The sequence below is a fragment of the Harpia harpyja genome, chromosome 9 (assembly GCF_026419915.1).
Source record: "Harpia harpyja isolate bHarHar1 chromosome 9, bHarHar1 primary haplotype, whole genome shotgun sequence".
In the NCBI taxonomy this organism is placed as follows: Eukaryota; Metazoa; Chordata; class Aves; order Accipitriformes; family Accipitridae; genus Harpia; species Harpia harpyja.
This window is the reverse complement of record NC_068948.1, coordinates 6466739-6488457: the sequence shown is the minus strand read 5'-3', so window position 1 is coordinate 6488457 and position 21719 is coordinate 6466739. Positions and strand designations below refer to the sequence as shown.

General features: G+C 40.1%; 1 long non-coding RNA gene across 1 annotated transcript in view; it reads right to left on the bottom strand.

Annotated features, from left to right (window-relative positions):
• LOC128145999 (uncharacterized) overlaps positions 1–21719 on the bottom strand; it is a 394153-nt gene that overhangs the window by 115259 nt on the left and 257175 nt on the right. The window contains exon 8 of the long non-coding RNA XR_008236652.1: positions 1781–1857. This is a non-coding gene — a long non-coding RNA (uncharacterized LOC128145999). The remainder of the gene's footprint in view (positions 1–1780; positions 1858–21719) is intronic.

The following is a 21719-nucleotide window of genomic DNA, read 5'->3' as shown; positions in this document are numbered from 1 at the left end:
GGCTTGCTAGAGCAGGCTGTGGTCCTGTAAGATGCATCTCTTGCAGTTCACCCAAGATGCTATTTGGGAAAATTTGGAATCTTGCAAATGCTATACTATTATTTTAAAATAACTTGGTAGTTTGGTTCCTTATGATGCATGCAGGATGAGTCTGGAAACTACAGCAATCAATTGTGGCCAAGTTTTGGATAATAGTAGAGATTTCAGTACTGGAAACTTGTCCAAGATATCCTATAGGCAGGGACTTAGAATGAAACTTTTATTTCCACTCTGATACTCTCTCTGCTACTGCCATTTCATTCTTTCATTCTCTCACCACCACACTTATCTGGCTTGTTATATTTTATATCTGTATCATAAGATTCCCAGGGCTGGAACAACTTTCTTCGCAACTTCTCTATATAGCACATTCATGGGGTGATGTAAATATTTGGCCAGAGTTACTAGGTAGATAATACCAAAAAAAAAAAAGTCCTTATACAAAGAAGAAAAACAGCCTTTAGAATCTTTTGAAAATAGGAGTTGTAGCCCAGGTTCTCAAAGCAAGGAAAATTACACTCAAGGAAACAAAACAAACTCTTGTCCGCACTGTCACACCTCAAGGTTTTTCCTGCTTCAAAGCAGGATGGTTTCAGCCCCTCCACCCAGTAGTTTCTCAGATTGTTCCTCAGTAACAAATCCCTTCTTCAGGCATAAGACCAGCCAGAGGCAGCTCTTGAGCATAGGAGAAGCTTCAGACCGCAAAACCCTCCAAGAGAAATGAATGTTTTTAGAACCGGTGAACGGAGATTTTAACCAATTTAAACTGAGTACAGCATCTTTACCAACATACCAGACTTTTGTTCCAGTACTCTTCACCCAGAATTGTTTTGATGTGTTTGATGAATAAAATCATTTACTAGTGTAGATGGAAGGTATAGTGTGCTCTAGGAGTTTACTCTGTTTATGTAGACTACTGTGTATAACAGATTATTAAAGGGCCTGGGCACCTGGTAGCACTCGCATTTGATTTAGAGAAATGACAAGCAGCATCAAACAAGGAAAATACCAGGTTACATTACGTTTCATGTTGCCACATATCTTAAGTTTCATAAAACCCTGTAATAACAGGAAAAAAACAGGAATAGAAAAACATTACCAGCATTTATGATAACCTGTACCTTGAGTATTAACAGACCTGCTGAGTTTTTTTAGTCTTATTCTCCCATGTAAATATAGTCTGAAGCAAATAACAGACAACTGATGTTACATTACAGAAAATCCCACATCAGCTACATTATAATATTTTAAAATAATGTTACAACCTCTCAACCATCATACGCTATCAGCATTGCACTAGATTAGTTTTCTGAATTTTTTCATCTTTGAAAATCTGGACAGAAGATTAGTTCAGGTCATACCATCAACACAATGAGTTTGGTGATTTCTCAGGCTAAATTAAGGACATATATCTTTATCACAGGAGCCCAATTTTACCTTTGTTACAGAAGCTGAGTGCTTTGCACTTACACATGTATTTAAATTTAGCTTCGGTTGCATTTTTACAGCACTAGCTTGTGTAGTAGTGATAACACGGTTCAAGTTGTGTTATGCATGTATTTGGGGGCTTGTATGCAGGATAAAAATTTACAAGCCAGATTGTATCACAGTAAAGCTGTAGTTATCCTGGGCTAACATCCTGTAAGTTCACAGTTATTTCAGCATATGAATGTTTTTGCTGGATATGTTGCATGCAAAGTGACATGGTCAGTGGCAAATCTCTGATAGTAATTTCATATACCTCAAAGTACTTCTCCAGCAGAACTCCCTGGTTGTCATGCTGGCTGACAGCAATCCCAGTGAGGGGCCGTTCTGACCCTAAAAAAAACCCAAGAAAAAAGAAAAAAGGGCTGAGTACCTAGACCAATTTCCATACTGAATGAAGGTGACCTTCAGTTTTAAGAGGAAAAGTAGCATCACAGAAGATTTAAAGACAGTTTGGTAGGGAACAGTTTCACAGCAAAAAGAATTGCTACATGAACATCCATTAATTAATTACAGTTGAAGGTATTGCACAGGATGCACACTCATCAGAAACACATTAGCATGAGTAGGACAAAATCCCCTTCCCAGTTCTGGAGTTGGAAGGACTGACAGCTAAACTAAACTAAACTAGCCGAGGTGTGCACGAAAGCCATTTAAATAAGCTAGTATCAATTCAAACAATTAGAGATACTTCACCTCACTGTGCTTGTACATATATACAGCCACTATATATAACTAATTTTCTTAGTTCTTTCAAAAAAAAATCCCACATGCAATGGTTTATGATAACAAATTGCACTGATTTACTTTGCGAGTCTACACAACATACTGACAGGTTTCAAAGCCAAAGGCTGAAGCCCAGCCCCAGATATTATTTAAAACAAAGCCACGAGATCTCCAAGCCTCAAACTGGCATGTTTCACCAGAAAGGTGATGATTTAAATCCACTAAATTTCACACAGAGTAAATGAACTGCTGAAACTTGGTCTTTAACCAATGCTTGGAGCAGACATCAAATTGCAGGGTCTGAGATGAGAAAGGTTCATCCAGAGGACACTGCAACAGGTCTGAGCCCAAATAGGTATAAACAACCAAAGTGAGCTGTACAGCTGCTTCATTATTATACTCAGATGGCCAGAAACATATTTTATGTCTTGATGATGCTGTGTACAAGGGGTGGGAAAACCAGTTCTCTATTATTATGTGGAGATTTTAAAGAAGAACACATCTTAACAAGTTGGAAGGAAAAAAATAAAGAAAAATCAAATTAAGATCCTGCTGATAGTGAGTTTATGTTAATTTTTGTTTCGCTTGAATCAGAATCAGCAAGATTTATTTTTGTAACAGTTGGAGCCTTTAAGACATTTTATATCTCTCTTGCTCAGTGATATCACAAGAGCCACGTGCAATGAACTCAATGTGCATAGGCATCTGAAGGACTCAAAAAGACGCTTCTGCGATCTCACATGGTTGGAGTGCTGTGCTCTGTGAATCAAGCCGTTGCACCCACTGGCAAAAGCACTGCCGAGTCAGGCAGTAAAGAGATCCCACTCTCCACCTTTTGCTTTCCTGCAAAGTATTTAAAAAACCAAGCAAGCCTCCCAGGGAAAAGCAGGTTCAAACCACGTATCTTGGAGCTTGAACCTATGTCCTGCAGGCTCCAACAGCCCTGCTATCTTAGGAAATTGTTCTTGCGTCAGTGGGGAATTACCCATCGATTTGCACAAGGGACACTAAGGACCTAGAAACAACCACAGCTCACTCCAAGACCCACCGCTATTGAGGCCATTCCTTGGATTGAAGGTCTTCGCATCAGACCTCAGGAACACTATAATGGTAATACATTCAAACATAAGGAAATAATATTAACTGAAAAGTCGGTTAAATAACAGTATTTCTAGATTGCATTTAAGATTTCAAACAAGTGTTAAGATATTTGTTTTTACTAATGATCCAGATATATAAACTACACATCAGATAAGTCATAATATGTCCATAACTTAAAACATAATTCTTGAAAAAAAACTGGTCATCACTAGCAGTTAATATTCACTCAAATAAGGTTTAGGCCTGAAACAACATTCTTAACGGCTAATTTTAAATCGATTTTTTCTGAAAATAAATCTTAAATTATGGGAGACACTAGATTTTTATAAAACAAAACAGTTGCAGGATTTCACCATTTTCTTAAAATATTTTTTGTAGCAGTCAATCACAGATCTTCATTTGCCATAAGGAAAGGTTATCGCAGCTTTGTGAAACGGTCTTTGCCTACAAGTTACCAACATAAATTTCCCTATAACTGCATAAAATGTGACCTGCCCCAAAGAATTTGCCTGCAAAGAGGACAATCAAGGTAAGTCCCACTGCCTTGGAAACCGGCTGGAGTTTTACTGTTCATTTTGATGAAACAAAACAAGGCCCACACTCAAAGCAATATACTTAGTTCCCAACACCTAGTTTTCACTAAGTCCAAGAACAGAACACACATATCCCTGACAGTAAATTGTGATTCATAATCAGTCACAAGTAACAATGTCAGATTTCTCTATATTATCTATAAATTTCATCATGATTCTGTACTTATTTGAAGTCAACTTTCACAAATTACAATTAAGCCATCAAAATCTAGTTAATTCCAAGAAACTGGTTTTACTACTACAAATGGATTATTTCTTAATATATATCTTTAAGGTTTTATTTCTATTAATAGCACTGGTTACTTCTGCATTTAGAGCTTCTGCTGTCTTCTTGCTGTTGAGGCAACAGGAGCCTCAAGATTTTTTTTTCTCCCAGTAGGAAAACATGACATATAAAAATAGCATAATCAGGTCCCAGTCATTTTCAGGAAGTATCCAAAAAGAGTGATTAGAAGCTTAGTGTGGTTGACCAGATTACCTAGGTATTTTCATGTTTAAATGATGTTGGTGGATTACCCTACATTAACAACATAATACAAATTAATGAGGCATTATAAACAACAGTCAATGCAATACTCTTCTTTTGCTTAATTGCATATAATCTTAGTTTAATTCAATATATTACTAGCTGCAAACAACTAAATACAATGGTAAAGCAGATCATCAAACTTAAGGAAGATCCATGCCAAGTATTCAGACCTCTTTGCCCGAAGTTAGAAGTTTAAGATCAGAATAATACTGAATCATATCCCTACTTGTAGCCCTATTATCTTTTCCTCCTTTAGTCCTTAGATAAAAATTGATGAAGAAGCCTAACCTCTAGATTTTTATCAAGCAGTAAGAACAGATCCCTCATTTGGTATAAATCCACATTGTTTCCCTGAAGTCAATGGAGTTGTATTAATTTACTTTAGCCAAGGTCTGGGCCATTGCTTTTATCTGTTCAAAGCTACCAGTACCAGATAACAATCACTCAGACTTATTTTTTCCAAGCCAGAATCAGCAACCAAACACCTGTTTGATCTTGAAGAGATTTTACATGTTTTATTGGCATAATAATTTACTACTGTTGAAAACACTGGTTGAATATAAGCTTTCATTTTTTTCCATTCTAATTCACCTGTGCTACAGAAGTGCATAGTATGTACTTATAGGTCTATAAATAATTAAAATCTAAGAGGGCTGTTGGGAAAATTGTCTCAGCTGATCATTAGCCATATCTCACCTGTCTAGACATATTTGCATAGCATTTATTCCCATCTTTAAAAGGGGCCATAGATTATATGAACCACAGGTGCCAAATGAGGATAGAATAGAAACTTCTTTCTTCAGCCAGGCACATAAGTCCTAGCAAGAGCCACTAGCCTCAAATCATTTAAGTGCTTCCACAAACTTCTCACAACCTCTTGTCTCATTTCATCTCGAACAGATTTCATTTCCACTTGACACAGATACCCATCTTTCTCATCTACAAACAACATTGATTTCCACAAACATCTTTGGAGTTAAAGATTAGGAGGTTGGAAGGAAGGCTTTAGGAAGGTAGGCAACAGCTAGCAAACACAAAGAGACTGTCAAAATAAGTCCACCAGCCTTTGTTTTTCAAGGCTCCTTCTCCAGAGAAGCCATTTTACTCAAGCATACTTAATGTTGTGAAAATACTGCCTTTAACAGCGGGTGCAGAGCAAACAAGAGTAGCCTGAAAATGAATATACAAAGTACACCCCAAAATCCTTCCCCTCTCACAGACAAGAAATAATTTTACTGGTTATTTAAGAAAATTAAAAACATGCTTACTATTCCCAAAAGCAGGTCATCTAAAGCAATAGCTCAGAGTCTTAATGACCAAGCAAAATAGATCTTGATAGCATCTTCCTCCACCACAGAATTCACTCCCATCACAGCTATCAAAAGAGTCTCACATACCAGATTACATGGTTTATACCCTCTCTCATAGAAGCTAATTCACTGCAGCTGAAGCCAGCACCATCCTCCCACAACCGGGCTCCCTGGCAACAATTTTGGTGACAACTGACACCTGTGGTAGATGTTTAGTTCAAGGAGAGTATTAACCTTTCCTGTGCCAGTGATTTAGCCCCGGTCTATATACATCTCATCACAGCCTTAAACACGCACAACTGTTCCAATGAAAGCAGCCTGTTCCTCATTAGCAATTTCACAGAGTCCGAAAATAATGATGTGACAACAAACTCAACAAAATTTGCTCTAGGGTACAACAAGAAATAGACAAGATTTCCATATTTTTGGAGGACAATTTACTGTACTTGAAAGAGATAAATTCTTTCTGTTTACATTAACCGCCTCACTATTTGGTCCAATTATTCCCACTACTTCAGCAATCATGTTACGCTTGTTCAAGAAGAAAGAAATAACAACAGCTTATCTTGTTGAGAGCAAAGAACAAACAGTAAAAAATCAGTGGATGCACTTAAGCACTACAGTTGTTGCTATTGTGCTAAAGAGATGATTCATGTTCTCATAGCAACTAGGGTGAAAGAAAAATGCTCTTCTTCTGAAAAGGATTCTGTTGTAGTGGTTAAAGACCTCTTGAATAATCAAGCCAAATGGAGAGGGGAAAAAACACTTCCCTACAAAATTATGTGCACTAAACTCAAGGACGTGTTGGTCTTTATATTATATCGATCTTCACATGTATCTCAGTTAATAATCTGTCACTGTTGTACGGTATCAAGTGAAGACAAAAAAAGGACAGCATCAAATATCAGAAAACGCTTTAAATAAGGTGAATCTTCCAGCCAACAGCTGTGGTAACTGAATGGGTATCGAGGCTTGCTACAGGAGGAATCTGTATCATATAGTCAAACCCAAATGCTCTTCAGTCAAAATCATTCATACAAATGATTACTACCAGCTCTTTACAAACTGCCCCATACATTTTGCATTCACATGGCTAACTGGCCACAAACAGCAAGCGCCAAATCTCTTCTGGCATTGCTGTCACGCCACGCTCACGTGTCACTTCGCTCTCACTGGATGCACATCACAGTCACAGCACATCGCGGGGAACGGGCAGGAGTGACAGAGAAGTCTGAGTGGACCGTGGTCACGTTAAGCTGACTTCGTGGTTTCAGCGCACTGTGATCTTGTCCTCACCCGTTGAGGTTTACACTGTTATCACAGTCAAAATAGATCACAGTTTGCTAGCACATCACTGTCATGTTTTATTCATGCTGAATATGCTTTATTTTTTCCCCCCATCCATTCAGGGCAAAACGGCTTTCACGAAGCACTTGGTAAGTTGCTGCAGGCACGGAGGGCAAGCTTGTCCTTGACCTGTGTTTTAACACTCTCCTTTGCGGCAAGCTTTAGTTTCAAATAATGGCCAGGTTGTGGAATTAGGAATCAATATTCAGGAGCACTGGCAAGAGAGAGGGGGTTTAATTTCCTGATACGTGTCAGCATGACAGCAAGTTAGACCTAGACCAGGTAGCATCAGTTACCAGCACTACCTTCTGGGGCTGCTCCTAGAATGAACGTCCTGAGAAGGGATAAATGCATTTGCAATCAGTTTTGCTTCCCCGGCTTTACTCTTCCTTCCTCTCTCACCGTCTTCCTCTCCCTCATCATCCTCCTGTCCTCCACTCACTTCTTTTCCTTTCTTCATTTAAAGGAGCCTCGGTTATCACTGATGCCCTGTGCCAGAGCTGTGTGTGACCGGCACCATACAGGAATCCCTGCTTCTGGCAGGACCAGCTCAGCCTGGGGGCTGTTTGGATAACAAAAAGCCACAGTGACCAGAGGAAAATTTATTAAGTGTCTTGAACCGAGAGCTGGGCAAAGAATTACTGTAAAAATTAGTAGAATCCCACCCAAATGAGGGGATCCTGAAAATATGCCTGTTAATGTTACCAAGGTATGTTCCACATTATCCCCGCGAGGGAGTATTCAGCTGGTGGCCAACAGCTGGCTGCAAGATGGGCTGCAGCCTCTAATGTTTATTTCCTCTGCAAATTTGTGTTGCAATTCTGTAGCCACGGAGAGTTCTGTAAGCGACCTTTAATTAATAGTTTCATCCATGTAACACTCAGAGTATCTGCCCTGTTAGTAACTACTATTTTGAAACTAAAGCCATATTGGTAAATTCTCTTAAACGTTTTCTCAGCAAGTTTTGACAGCTTTAATACAGGAAAGTGGGGTGGTAGCAAGATATCTATCAAAAGATTATTACACTGTTTCCTTAAGCTTATCCAAAGCTTTTTAGGAACTTTTTGGAATGCCCTATGGTTTCACCATCCTCTCTCTACATCAGTTGGGATTTTGGCAGAGAAGCACAGCTGGGTATCAAAAAGCACCAGAGGATGCTGGATTGACTCAGACGCTACTCCCACTGGAATAAAGCCACTGTGACTGCTGCAAAGTCCTGCTGGCAAAACACAACTGCAAGCTCAGCACCAAGCCCTAGAGCTTCTAGTGGGTACACTACAGCGATCTCCTCTGGATGTAATCATTTCTGTGGCTGGTCACTAATCATTTCTAAGACAATGACTTGAGCATGTGCCTTATCCAGAGCTTGCTTTCAAGGTACCCAGAGATATATCTAAGCCGACAAGCAAATTAAAGCACTGCCTAGTTAGGCAAATAGGTTTGAATTTCATTAAGGCTATTACATTTATTTCAAATATCTGCAAACTACGTAAATATCTAATGAAGAAATTTTCCTCTGCTCTATGTTAAAGTCATGTTGCAACAACTAAAATAACTTTCTGTGCACGAGGTATTCACACCCCAAAACGAGATTAATCTTTGCCCTACATCCAGCAGCTTAGTTAGTCCCTCGTTTAGCTTCTTTGTGCTAGCTAACAACCCCACCAGGCAGTAAACTTTACTGTAAAATTGCATCGAGGATGTATTTGTTGCAGTATGGCCAGTGCAGAGGTGGGGAGCATTCCTGACATGAACTTTTCTCCACTCCTACAAGGTCTGGGAGCTCGTACCCATTTGGAGCACTCAAAGCACTTTTCCCCATACACAAGCATTTCAGAAATAGGCCAAAATGTCTTCTAGCTAATTTTGGTTTCCAGCAAAGTTAAGCTGCATGCATATGGCTCTATTATGATTAAATGATGCAGATCTAAGTACTCTGAGTTTACAAAAAGAAAATGGTTATGAAGTGACTGTTTTCACTAGCTCTCTTTGTGTGCTTAGAACATAATTAACTGGAGGACAGGCTTGCCCTGGCACAAGTCAAAAACGATTTAAACAGAGATCTTTCAAATTAAATGTTTGAGAGCCTGCTTGCGGGTTTTATGGATTTCAGGAGGGCAGATTCACATGGCAGAGTATGCTGGGAAGTATGGGAACAACACAAAAAATGCCCGTTTCTTGTAGTACCTCTCTTGCTTGTCCATTCCTGAAGCATTACAGCAGATGATTCATGAGGCCGAGGGTGTTCTGCAGTGCAATTTAGTCAGTGCCGGTGTCACTTCTCAACACAGTAAAGAGAAACTTTAATACACCATAGTTTGGTCCAAAAGAAAATATAACCTCTGGTAAGAGCAAGCTGGCTTGCTGGACTCTTTCAGCCTGCTTGTTCCTCTTAGATGTCAGATAGGTGGCCCCATGTTGGATCACTGCTACAATTCCAGCACACTTCAGCTCCAACAGCTTTGCTGCCCCAAATTCCCGTGCTGTGGTGACTACACATTGGCAACCCCACCAACACCTTCCTGTGACAGCTTGGCTTGATCTTGAAGGGTGCCCTACCCCGCAAGAGAGTTTGCTCTGGGAAACTAGAGGCTTTTGGATGTTGTATGAAATGGAGCCCAGCATGGAAGGGAGCTCCATCTTTTTCCTTTATCGCAGCAAGATGATGGAGCTTAACTCACTTGGACCCATTTTTTTCTACTGCCAACAGTGCAGTACTTTTTAAACCAGCAAGAATTTTCTTGTATGTGCTGCACTGTAGTTTAAAGCAGGCTTCTAAGGAACTTTTGTCAGTGTCAGCATCAGTATATTACAGTGCCTGCCACCATCCATGCCAAGCTAAGCCAAGGGAGACATTCTTCCTGGAGACTCCTGTGTTCGAGGGATTTCTCATGTCTGGTTGAATTTACTGAGGACCAGCACAAATTATCCTGGATGGCTTCTAGGGGCAGAAAATGCTCTTGAAAGCTGTGGCCCTTTTTGCCTAGAAGATGAATTCTTAAATGCTCATTTTGGACACAAATCAGATCTACTGCCATGGTGGCACCACTAGGAAAGCAAAAGTTGAAGCTTGATAGCAAACATGCCCTGTACTTTTTCATATTTCTTTCTTTCTTTCTTTCTTTGAGTGTGCTAGGTTATTAATGTTGTGGTAGGGATATGATCCAAGTCAAGGTGAATAAGGGTTACTGCTGCTGAAACAAGTGGTTCTCAGGCCTCCAACATGTTCACACCACTACCTTTGTGCACAGTAAAAAAAAAAAAAAAAACAAAAAATCCACAATTAGATCTCAACCACATCAGTCCCCTGATATATCACACTACCCAGCCACATGAACACTAGTGCCTGCCCCAAGGGAGAAGCAGAAATGTGTTGCTGGGGGCAGGGATGGTTTTGTTCCTCAAAAGTTGCAGATGGTGTTGTAAAAAAATAAGGCTTTGGCTTGTACACAGCAGACCTTTCTGGTAGACCCTACTGGAAGAAGGCATCATGCCTCACAAAGGCTAATTTCTCCAGGAATTCACCTCTGTCCCCCCCTTCCTTCAGAACAACGTTGAATTCGTTGCCGAAATGCCTTTTGCAGAAAGGAGTTACCTTTCTGCTTGGCTGCCCCAGATCACATCTCGCGTGGCATGGATTGCGTGAAGTCCAATGAGGAAACATAGCGATCTTCTGCTTTAGCCAGATATATCCAGACCTGGAGGTCTGCTACAGCTGTGTCGACAATTCAGCAAGTGGCAGTGCCAGAAATTAAATACAATATTGCTCTTTTTGGCTGCCAAAGTAGCTCTAAGGAACCATTTACACTGAGTACTGCAGAGTCCAAAATGTGGGAGGTATTGCCCAGAATGCAAGTGAAAATGTGACTTTAGAACTGCACGTTGGCAACCAGCCCTCATGCTGCAAACAAAAAGGGCCAAGACCATTCCTAGTTTGAACCGAGGAGGGTTGACTCCCCACTGGTGTTAGCGAAATCTGAAACGAAACAAATCACCGCAACGGTGATCCAGAAACTTTATGTCTATAATCGGATCTGCTTTCCTTCTCAAAGCTGTGGGCTGACTAAAATTTACATGAAGTGGGCTTTTGGAAAGCCATCCATCTCTTATAAATGGGGTACCACCCATACATCAGGTGCTGTAGCTATACCTTGGGTGTGAGCCACAGTATGAAAAATGGTGAGCCAGTTCGTCATCTTTGTTTTATCACAAGTTCCTCTTAGCCCAAAACATAACCACCTGGAGTGAAGGAAAGATTCCCACAAATCGTGATTTAGTTTTCAGTCAGACCCCTTAGGGGTCCATTTGTTTTCTACTCATTTTCCCTTTCACATGGTTTTCACTTGGACCACTTCAGTCTTTAAAGATGGTTTGCATACCGTAAGAAATATATTTCTTACAGAAGTAGACTGCTCCTTTCTCCAAGCACTGCTCTTCCTTTGGACATCAGATTGGCACTGTTTCTCACAGCTATTTCTATTCCTCTGCAAGTTACCCTTTAACAGAAGTATTATTCCAACATGCATTGCTCTCAAGTTCAGTAGGATTATCTGGTGGGTACAATACTCCTCACCGTGGCACCTCAACCCACTTTATGAAGTATGAAAATATCCCGAAGCCTCACTCAGGGGAAATGCATCGTTACATTTTCTGTTGCTGAGAAAACAGTACTGCCTTGCTCTTCCACACATTCAAAAAAATTAAGAGGGAAGAACAGAAAACCAATTTTCCCTTCTATTTATTTAAAGGATAAAATAGTTTCTACCAGATAAACTTGCAGAACTGGGGAAGGAGTATTTCTCAGGAAAAAGCTATCTGGCACATTTACTGCTGGGCATCCAGAACAGAGTTACCTTGATAAAAATGCTCCATTATATTGCCGTTTGCTAAACAAGCAGAAAGTTCATTCTGTTCACCTTTGTGTCCCATTCATAAGTGAGCTGCTTAAACAACTCTCCATTCCAAGCTGTCTCCCTGCCTAATAAGTTTTTTTATTGACAGCTTGCCAGCAACAGCCCTAAAGTCAGCCTGAGAACATAAATACAGCCTCTTGAGCTTGCTTCAGTGTGTTAGAGGACTGCTTTCAGTACTGTCGACAAAGCTTTAATGGTGTGAACTCGGAGCTCGAGTACTACTGAGCACTCCAGCGATCAACACCCACAGAACATTTCAGAGAGTTTCTTTCCAAAAGTATTTTAGGAACCCTTGAAATCAGAGGCTTTCTCTCTGCTCTGCAAAAGCTCATTTTGGAAAACAATTTAGACCATTTTTAGTTGCAGAAATGTTGAGATAACCCCTCTTGCGGTGTCATTCTCCTGTTCCCTTCATTTCCACAATGTCACACTTTCAAGCCGCCTGTCTTTGCTGTCCAGAGGGTCTCGCCTTTCCAAAACACCTCTGAACTGCCATGAATATATATTAAAAGCAACATTTCCTGTTCCAGCTCCATCCTGAGCGGCTCAAGAGATGGAACATGTCTCACCGGCCTCACTGCCTGCTGGGTGTCATTATCCTTTGATTAAACCTAGAGAAGTCTCAAGGCTGCTCCAGCTCGCGGAATGAAACACGAACCACGCTGGCTCGGGACAGCTCTCGGACAGCTTGTCTTTGACCTCTCCCTGCTTGTGAATGTGGCTCATTGAAACCCCTGGGTCACACCTAGGAGTTCGGAACTTCTTTACCTCGTATTTTTCCATCATATAGAGCAATAAACTGTTTGGGAAAATTAGTGCCTTGTGTCCCATTCTTGCTTTAAAGCGTCTGTCGTCTTCTTTTCCACTTGCTTCAAGCAAATGTGCTGCAGCACACAGCCATCACACGGCCCCCGCGCGTTTCCCGTCCCAGCTCGCACAAACTTTGGGCTTTAGGGCTGGCCTACGTACAAAAGTTGCACTGGTTTAACAGTTTTTAAATTGATCTAAAGCAGTGCAAAAGCTACTGGTTTGCAACCATCTTACACAAAAATTAGACAATTACTGGTTGATGCAGCTATTATGGTAACTTCCTGATTTAAACTAATTTGATGTAAGCTGGTTATAAACCAATTTAAGTGTGTCCAATCAGAGACATACACTGGTTTAGCTAAATGGATTTTGCAGCTGAACTGATGCTACTATTGTGCGTGGACAAGCCCCCAGGCTTGCGCAGCCTGTTTCTCCATTGCTTCTGTCTGCTTTCATTTACACCAGGACTGTAAACGTTACCAGCTCCTGGCAGTACAGCTGAATGCCCACGCAGAACAAGTGGAATGTTAGTACAAACCCAGAATTTTTTCATTTTTCTGTTCCCAAAGAAGAAAAACATTAGTATTTTATCGCGCAGCGTATAACTCTTACTGACTAGCCTCCCACGGACAGCAGTCAAGCATAAGAACCATTATAGGAATGAAAACACATAGTCTCATATTTCAGTGGCAAAGGATCGTCATCTCCAACCACACAGCCCAGCGTATATCTGGACTAATTCGAAGGAAATTGAGGTGTTACCCTTGTGTGAAGCCAGTGAAAATGAGCAGAATTAGATGCAGCGTCTGCAAGTGCTCCTGGAGAGCACGTGAGCGATTCCCTGGCCCCGTGGCAGCACGCAGGCACCGTAAGAAAAGGGAGAGCAGAGAGGCTGGTGCACAAAGGTACCTTGCAATGACTTTCACTTGCTCTCCATCTCATACTGAAAGTTTTGGCTTTGTGCAAATTAATACAGGGTGTCCCTGTGTGATGCTGTTCTGATCTCAGCTATTCACTCAAGCTTCAGTAACACTGTCCTGGAGTCCCACCGGAGCATGATGCTCCTCCCAGCTCATCAGTCTTCTTCATGATCTTACTTTTCATGACTGTGGCATCTCCCCAGGCCATATTTCCTTCTGACCTATGCAGCATGGCTCATCAGTTCTGAATTAATCATCTCCCCCTCTAAAAACCTGCTTCTATTAGTAAGAACAGATTTGTTCTGGGAGTAAAGGCCCAGATGATACCACCCTACCTTTCCCATCCACTGAGTTACCAACAATTCAATCCAATATATGAAATTCAGATAAGTTTGAAAAGACCACAAGAGCTTGTCCTTAAAAATATTTCACTTTCTGTAAAAATGTGGGGAAAACCCGATATTTTTATCTTCATTGAACAGTGTTCTGAATTGGATTTTCAAAGTTTTGCCGTTAACAAACCAAAGGCATTTTTATCGGCACATTCTAGGAATTTCCTCATCAAGGTTCTACATGGTTGAAAAGGCATTTCTCATCCAAACCCAAACATTTTGCAAAAATATTTCAACCAGCTTAAACAGTAATGCAATTTTATAGTGCACAGATATAGGTCCAACATAATGATATATTAGTATGTTGAGCTATCACTGGTCTGTGATACTACAATCTCTTAAAAGCCTGCAGCATTTTAATAAGAAGTGAGGCCCAATTCAAAGTAAAGAGAAAACCCTTAAGCTCAAAGTAGACATATATAAACTGACAGGCTGACTATATTATCTAAACTGCTGTTTTATAGCCGTATTATGCACTCAATCTAAAAAAAAAAAGTAACATAAAAAAATGTATAAAGATAAGGCACTAGTGAGGGGTGGAGTTGTGTTTTTTTCATTAGATACATTCTTTGATTCCCCTGCCTAAAATGCTGCAGTCAGCAGTAGCTTAATTCTAAGTTATAATTAGGGTTATGCATTAAACCAGGACTCTTGAGCATGTCTAACCTAAAGAAGTTCAATGCATAAATGAAAAACAGACCTGTGGCTGGCTGACTTGGCATCAACCAGGATACCAATATATAGTAACAGAATAAATTTAAAATGAAAATTAAATGTGGTCATTATAGCTTAAATTGATGTCGTATTTGCCAACCGTTTATGAAAGGAAAATTTAAAGATAAGCATGATTTTTGAGGAGGCAGTGGGCCCTGATACACAGCAGCTTGCTGTGACTTGGGGTTCATTTTAAAATAATCTAACACTAATCTTACAGTCTACAGAAATGAAGTCAACTTTTTTTTTAAGACTAGTTTCCCCCAAACTGCACATGGTACTTAAATGCACAACTGCACGGTACTTTTTAGCTAACGAAAGACTATTTTTAACTTTCAGAAATTTAGTTGCTTAACAGCACTGGTTATTAACACCAGCAAGTCAAAGAGTGAAACAAAATTCAGATCTCCAAGAGACTTAAAAGCCTTACGAAATTAAATGAAGATGCCTTGATTAGTAGGATATTACTGTGCTTTCTATTTATTGTATTTTGTATTTCTGGCATAAAAGGTGGAAAGCCTTGTATCTTTAAGGACAGTTTCCTTCAAAAACCGAAGAAGACAGTGAACTGTGGAGAGTAACTTTTCCAATTTTCTGCATTTCAGCAAGTATTTTCAATTGGTGTGAAACACATTATTTTGGGATGCTTCTAAACCCTTTTAAGGCATGACGTTGTTTAGCAACAGTATGCATTTTACAAGTGTGCAGCTTAATCTCATGCAAATCAAGTATTAAAGTATGCAATTGCCATGCTAATAAAACCAGAATCACAGAAGGACAAAACTGGATGTAAGCAGTGGTTGAGCATAACTTGCAGGCACCTTGCAACTTGAGGATATACCTTTACATACCAACTGCCTCTCTGGATATTGGGAAGAATTGCCACAGCCTCGATTTTCTCTGTCCACGGCAGAGGAACAGGCTGTAAATGAGGGATTCAGCAGGAGACTGCTAGCGCCGAGAGCAGCGATGAGAAGGCAGCCCCTCCACTGACCTCGATGTTACAACTCCTATCACGTTGAGCACATTCCTCCGTGGGTTTACATGTCTGGAAAGAAGTGCGAGCTTCTGTGTTTCTGTGCAAATTAGGCACAAAACAATGGAAACACTATTTAGAGAAGGTGGAGGCTTCTGTTTTGGTTTTTTCTTTTCTTTATGATTATATTTGCTCAGTGAAGAAACAAGGTGCTGAGCTCTCTGGCAGTGGCTCAACCTCATTCAAATACATAACCTAGCGTTTAAGCATGTGCTTAATTTTAAGCAAAAGAAGTCCCTTTGAAGTCATACCGTAACAAGACATGCACCTAATGTTAAAACACATATTTAAGTGCTTTATTGGATTCGAGCCAGAATGCCTCGCTTGCAGGATCCAGCCTTCAATATGTAGGTTTAGATCTTAATTTACAGACCTGATCTTAAGGAATGAGATTGTGTAAAACTGAAAAAACTTGCTTTGTTATCACATCCATTACCCTTCTGAGTCCTTTGGGAACACATACCCTGCAATAGGCCTTGTGGACATGCCTTTATACATGGCTGTTGCAACCACACTGAAAAGCTGGCCAAACTTCAAAGAACAAAAACTTGATTTTATGTGTGTATATATATATATATATACATGTGTATATATATATATACACACACACACGTGTGTGACTGTGTATATATGCATGTCATGCATGCATGTGTGCGTGCATATGTATCAGCTTAAGAGGCAATGAATTAGAGTTAAACATTTGTTTTTGTAAGGCGTATTGATTACATCAGTGATGTTTCCTAAATAATTAAAGGTTTGCTTTGATCTTTGATTGTAGGCTTGGGTTTATGACAGTTAATGTAAGTATCTTTAAATGGTTCCATCCTACACTTACCTATTATACAGCCTCGCACAGGGTCATTGGCGTTCATCTGACAAGAAAATGAGTGAATTCAGGAAGCAAAACTAGCATGAAACTATTCAGCCAAAGAGAGGGGGGGGGATTCAGTTTCCTGCCGGTTTAAATCTCCAAATTGAATCTCCATGAGGTCAAACCATCAGCAGTGCTGACACCAGGGAAGCTACCTGAGCAGGCAGATGGGGAGCAAGGGAAGGGTGCCAGACCTCCCGCAGTCCTCGCTGCCGCTGGAAGTGGCAACCTGCACCTTGGCGCAGCCGCAGCGGCGGCACTGGGTCATCCCTCTGCAGCAAAATCTGCCTGCTAATCTTCCCCTCTTGAAACAAATATTTAAGCAAAAGAATACTAAACAGGATTCTTATGTAAAACACCTCCTTTCCTCAACCCGGTCCTTTTTTCAGATACAATTGCTAGTTAAGGAGATACAAGAGGTTAATCATCCACCAAAGTGACTGCGAGCAGCCTAACAAATAAGCAGAGTGCAGCCCAGAGGCCCTCAGCGCATGTAAATCAGCATCGTCTCATCAAGCTTGGAGCTTACACCATCACGCACTCACTCAGGATCTAAAACCTAAATCTGTAAATGAAAATGATGCTAATTACAGTTCACCACCGAGCAACACTGCCTTAATTTTAAGGAAATGAAGGAAACGGGCTTGCTACATGACAGTCGATATCATATTGCCATACAACTAACTTAAAGTTGTATAAGTTAGATTATAACTTTTGAAGAAGCAATTATGATTTTATTGCACCCACTCTGCTGATGATTAATGCAGAGAGCCTAGGGGAAAATGCATCCTATCATTTGCTAACATGCACTATAATTATGCATACCTCTCCAGGTACTGTAATTTAGGACTTAAAAAGCAACATTCTGAACGAGGACTGCTGCACTTGTAAAACATTACAGATGTGTTATCATATAAATGAGGTAGCTTTGACATGATAGTGTTCTAATAAATCCTCAGCTAAGATTTGGAGACAAGATATGTCAAAAGCAAAATCCAAACTGTCTCTTAATCTTCTACATAAACTGTTTATTTTTTCTGAGCCCTACAATAATACATGTGTCAAGAAGGCTTTGATGGTTTCTAGATTAAAGTACAGTTGGGTTGGATTTTTTTTTTCCCTTTACGGGTCATCTTGAGAATGCTCATTTTAGTTAAATTAACTCGGCTATTTGCAGGTTTTAAATGTGAAGCAAAATAAAACTGTTTTCACCAAATTGGGAACTTGTGAGATGAACTTCATAAATAACAAACTTATTTCACTCCATTTCAGTGAAAGTTTTTAAATAGCTAACGCTGAATGATCTTCTGTCAGCTGGAGAGCTTAATTTCAAACCATTTGCAACAAATCCAGAAGAAAAAAAAGCAAAAAACACCCCACTTTGTATTCAGTGAGATGAATTTATGACAACCCCCCCCCCCCCGACTTATGTTCGTTCTGTTTATTTTTTATTTATATCACAGTACTGACTCGATGGCTCAACCACGACTGGGGCCCCATTCTGCTTGACAAGATACTGGAAAAGGAGTTTCCATCCCCCTGCACAGCTTAGTTTACAGTCCAATCTGTCAAAACAGAGAAGTTTGGGAAGGGGAATAGTAGAAAAGCAGCAATATGGCAGGCCCATTCGCAGGTTAGAAGCTGGGAATAAAACCTGTATTTCTCAGTGCAATCTGTATTCAATCATGATGCTTCTCAGTGTTCCTGATGCTGCCCAGTTATATGTCCCTCATCACTAGCAAAAATTTTGCTTTCCTTTTTAAAATACACTGTACAGAATAGATCACATACATACACGTGCTCACAAAACTGTTCTGGGCTGCTCCTGGAATAAAATAGCATGGCCCTTTCGAGCTTTTAGTGGAGTATTTCTAAAAGCTGTCTTGGTAAGTATTAGGGGAGGAAGAAAAAAAACCCCAAATAAACAGGAAGGGCAGGATTTCACACAATAACGCGTGAACAGCAGTTGCATGTTATACCAGCATCTGCTCTAATTATGCTATGTGAGTGGTTCAACTGCATTTTGTGGTTGACTGTGCTGAAAGCCTCCCATAAGTTGGGCTGGTAGAATTCAAGATTTATTGCTATTCAAAATCAACGGCTAAAATCAACATATATCTGTAGTTATTCATTCCAACTTGCATTGTCAGCCATAATTTTTCGTCAATTTCATATTTTTTGCCAAAACAACAACATAAATTTAAAAGCTTTTTAACAATGTGACCACAGGAAAAAAAAAATCCAAGAGAGATATTTTATTTGATATACCACAAACACCCTAGTTCCCAAAACCAGTTTATTTTCAGGTGTATCACACCTAAATTATTTTTTAAGCTTTGAAAGAAACACTTATATTTGTTCCATGAATATTAGCTACCTTCTTGTTTCCAGTTCTGATTTTTGAGCCAGCAAAAAAAATTCTTTATTGTATTCTCCTACTTGCCTGGAAAACCAAGCTAAAGGAGGGAAGTTTTTATTATTTTTATTTCAGTTTCCTGCAAACATTTTGTTAATTGTTTGCTCTTTGCCTAATCTTGCGTGATGTGAAAACAATCAGATAAAGACCCTTTCTGTGACTCTTAGAATCACTATTCTTGCAATTGCTCAGGTTGCTGGTAATGTCTTTGTAGAAGTAAAGCCCAAGCAGCTGTTTGAGGTGCTCGTAAAAAAATGGATTTGTCTTCTGTCCTCAACCTTCCAAAGTAAGCTGAGTATACACTCAATATTCACATATATGTCAGAGCCAGACAGTTCTCATAACACCTGGTAGTAGGTTCTGAAAATGACTGCTGCTCATTTTTCCAGAAATGCAGCGCTCTCTCCACTTTGTGATCTCCTCCTTCTCAGGCAGAAATTAAAGCCAGCCTCAGTTTTCACACAGTCACATTAAAAAACTGCATCGACATTTTGTAAGACTCTTGCAAATATCCTGTCTTGATGCACTGTTTTGCATTGATAAAATAGACCCGTTTTACAAAGAAACTTCTCAGGAGATTTTTATAATCCTGATCATTTTGTTATTTCTCTCCAACACTGTAAAGACATTACTTCCTACTTGATGTCTCTGGGAAGATACTGGTCTTCAGTTCCCTTCAATCAGAAAAAGAAGGATTTGTAAACGTTTTGTTAACGATAATGTTGCTCACTTCTTGTGTGAGGGGAAAGACTGACCCCAGACCTTCATGACTCTTTTGCACTGCTTCAGAAAAAGAAGAAACACCCAAAGCTTTCATGTATTTTTTTAAACATTTGTAAAAGTGACAAAGCCCCTTAATTTCTATGGAGAGGTCTTCTGGCTCTTCTGAAGTAAACCTTGCCAGTGCTCTCCTCACCACCGCGTCCGCGTTGCTCCGGGTCCGGTCAGGCAAACTCCCCTGCTGAAACCACTGCCAGGCGAACACAAGTCTTTCGCAGCAACACCCCTTTCAACACAAAAATCAAAGAGGAGGTGATTCTGCCCTGCAGAAAATGATAGCAGAGAAACAAATAACACTTTTGCTCAGGTCAGCACGGTCTCTAGAGGTTAGTGCAAATCAACTGATATGTGAATGAGACAAGAAACGACGGGAATATGCAACAGGCAAGAGCGCGCTTAAACTGGATCTCCAGCAGCCGGCTGCATGCACGCCGCTGAATCAGTTGACTGAAACAGTTTCCTCAGGACAAGTTGAATCCTTTCAGAACACTATTTACCAAAAAGCCCCAAATTGAGAGATTCAGCTGTAGCAATAGTTGACCTTAGATACTCTCTACATTTACACCTTTACTGCAGGAAGCCCCTCCAATTCCAAACTGTCATCAACGGAGAAAACTAGATGGCCAAATACTTCATAAGCTAGCTCTTTTTTGATTATTATTTTGAACGACTATGCAAATTACAGACTTGCGAGGAGAAGTAAATGTTCTCATACTGCAGAGCATGCACTAAAATATGTGCACGCGCCATCACAAGATTTGCTTCTTTACAAATATGGCTGAACTTGTTTCCATAATGGTTTGTGTTTGTTCTTTTCCCTCTTCACATTTAGTTGATGTAAATTGTAGGTTTCATGTGCTCTGAAATGATGTTCACTTCATCAGCATTTCAGCACTACTTTATCTGTATATAAAGATCCAGCATCCTCACCCCTAACACTCTTCTTCACATTTTTTACCTCAGATTCTTTATGCTTTGTGCAATACTCTTCCAGTGACTTCCTTCTCTGACTCATCCCCACAAACTAGCGCAGCAATTTTGTGTGCCACTCAAGCAGGTTCTGCACATGTCTGCTGTTGCATCACTCCCTGTTGGATGATTTAACAGCACAGCATTGCAAGGTAACCAAGATCATCACGAGAAGGTTTTGAAAGAAAAGGACAAGTACGCAACCTTGCTTGCACTTACCATTTTTATCATCTTTTCAAGCTAAAGAAAAGTATCTATCAGTGTTTATGAATTTTAACAGAACTCCACTCTGGCTACACTAAATAAAGGAAATACTGTCCTTGCTTTGTGAGTTAAAGAATAAACTAATTCTTGTATGCTATAATGGTTTCCAGGGACTGCCGGCCGTCTGGGTAGACTTAAATTGGCCTGAACGACCTGCTGAGGATCAGTGAAGTGCAAAGTTGACCTGGCCACAATCGTGTTGAGTGCTTCCTGGCTATAATTCAATACAAGACTATACCTCCCCTTAGTGCATGGGTCATATCCTCAAGACTGCTCCCATGATTGATACAGACATCTGTCAGCACGTACTGCCTAAATGTCTGACAGGAAAAGTCAATACTCACAATCATGAAATCACACAGAAGTGACAAAGTGAGCAAAATGTATTTCTTATGCAAGGTGAGATTTCACACCTCTGTTAATCCTTCAGAACCATTTGCAGGTGAAGCCATGAGTTTGATAAGAGGAGTGAAGATGGCAATTTTACACTGCCATTAGTGACAA